Genomic DNA, 523 nt, shown 5'->3' with positions numbered 1-523 from the left:
GCGCCCCTGCTGGAAGGCCTGGGTCACCGGGCGAGCGCTGAGCTTGGACTCGAACACTCTCCTCCCGAGGATGCTGTTTCCCGTGGCGCTTTTCCCGCTCCCGGATTTTCCCACCAGGATGAGCCTCAGCGTCTGCGGGGTCCCTTCATCACCCCACAGCCCTGGAAGCATCGAGAGAAGGTGGGGGACCGCGGTTAGAGTGCGTCCCCTGCTTCAGCCTCCCCGGGGGCAGACGGTCCTAGTGGGGGCTGGACAAAGGAAGACCAGCGTCTGCATCCGAGATGTGCCCTAGGTTCACATGCTTTCCTTCCTTTTCTTTTTTCTGAATTTTGTTAGGGGAAAATAAGGTAGAAAATACATAATATAAAATGTACTGTTTGAACCACGTTTAGGTGTAGCCCTGGGTACATTCACATTGCTGGGCAGTCATCACTTGAGCATCTCAAGAACTTTCCATCTTCCCGAATGACACCCTGTCCCCATTAAACACTCACTCCCCATCCTTCCTCCCCACCACCTGACG

Source organism: Bison bison, unplaced genomic scaffold, assembly GCF_000754665.1.
Source record: "Bison bison bison isolate TAMUID 2011002044 unplaced genomic scaffold, Bison_UMD1.0 scf7180017864379, whole genome shotgun sequence".
In the NCBI taxonomy this organism is placed as follows: Eukaryota; Metazoa; Chordata; class Mammalia; order Artiodactyla; family Bovidae; genus Bison; species Bison bison.
The sequence above is the reverse complement of the archived record's forward strand: the minus strand, read 5'-3'. Positions refer to the sequence as shown.